This window comes from Chrysochloris asiatica, unplaced genomic scaffold (genome assembly GCF_000296735.1).
Source record: "Chrysochloris asiatica unplaced genomic scaffold, ChrAsi1.0 scaffold00170, whole genome shotgun sequence".
NCBI lineage: Eukaryota > Metazoa > Chordata > Mammalia > Afrosoricida > Chrysochloridae > Chrysochloris > Chrysochloris asiatica.
This window is the reverse complement of record NW_006408688.1, coordinates 5,805,446-5,807,177: the sequence shown is the minus strand read 5'-3', so window position 1 is coordinate 5,807,177 and position 1,732 is coordinate 5,805,446.

The window sequence follows — 1,732 nt, the reverse complement described above, 5'->3', positions numbered from 1 at the left end:
AGGCCTCAATAAAGGCCAGCTGGACATGATTTTTAGTAAGTCCTGGGGTGGCACAGTTTGCTCTTTGCTGCTAACCAAAAAGACAGCAATGGATTTGGACAACCCCACGCCATTTTTACAACTGTCTTACTTTTGTTTTCTTACTAATCTGCAGTGAACAGTGCACATGTTTTTCACATAGTATTGCTATGAGTAGGAACCTATGGGACAGCACCTATCAACAACTAAGTTTTCATATAGGATTTTGAGATCATCCAAAAAAGCAATGTCATTTTCCTTATGCTCAAAATCTACTCATTTGTCTAGAGCAAGCCACTTTCAGATCCCTTTCAGACTATTTAGGAACTTGGTGTAAACTTCATTACCTTGATTGTTGTTGTTGTTAAGTGCTGTCAAATCAGTTCTGACTCATAGCAACCCTGTATAGGGTTTCTGAGGAGCAACTTGTGGGTTTGAACTGTGGATCATATGTTTTACAGTTCAGTACTGAGCCTATAGAATCACACCAGGAGTCCTATTACCTTGATAGATTCTTAAATATGTTTGTTGTTGTTGTTGTTGTTGTTAAGTGCTGTCGAGTCAGTTCTGACCCATAGCAACCTTGTGTAGGGTTTCCAAGGAATGAATGGTGAGCTTGAACGACCGTCCTTGAGATTCAAATCGGCTTTGCAATCCAGTGCATTAACCCACAGCACCACACAGTAATTTCTGTATGTTACCTGACTGCTTTATCAGGTAAATTTTTCTGTGGGTTTTTACAGAACAAACGGATGCAATATCCTATTATTCTCACTTCTATTTCCAAATCCCATCATGAATTGACCACATACTCAAAGCTCATTTAGTATTGCCCATCTAGGATAGTGGTGTGGCGCTGTGGGCTAATACGTCAGACTGCAAAGTCATTTGAACAGCAGGGTTAGTTGTTCAAGGTCACCAACTGCTCCTTAGAAGCAGTATTGCTATGGGTCAGAATTGACTTGACGGCATTCAACAACAACAACAACAACAGGATAGTCTTTTGGCCAAGTCCATTTCTATAGACTCAGAACGGTTGGATCAATGCTTGAATCTTCTGTCAGGATTCTTCTTTAGGTGTTACAGACATACCAACCAAGATTTCTAACAATAAATTTTCTTGTTCTTTTCTGTTTGTTTTTTTTTTAATGGCTAAAATAGGGTTAGGAGTCCTGGTGTGGCGCTGTGGGTTAATGTGCCAGAATGCAAAGCCATTTAAACGGAAAGGTCGGTGGTTCAAGCTCACCAGCTGCTCCTTGGAAATCCTATACAGGGTCGCTATGGGTTGGAACTGACTCGATGGCACTTAACAACGACAACAAAATAGAGTTGCTTCATTCAGCTACCACTTACCCTTTTCCTCTATCTTGCATCTTTTATTATTATAGACTACTCTTTCCCAGTGGAACTCTGATGGAGTATGCATTGGTATACCAATCACAAGGTCAGCAGTACTAATCCATCACCCACACCACAGGAGAAAGAGAAGATTTTCTGTTCCCATAAAAATGTGCATTCTTGGAAATCCTATACAGGGTTGCTATGAGTTGGAATCAACTTAAAGGCAGTGGATTTAGGGCTGTATTTTACTCCCTATCAGAGGAGGGCACCATTAAGAAATTTTTTGATTACCCACCCTTATCTTAGGTTGGATACTGCCCATGGGCAGTATGTTGTTGTTGTTGTTAGGTGCCATTGAATCGGTACCGACTCA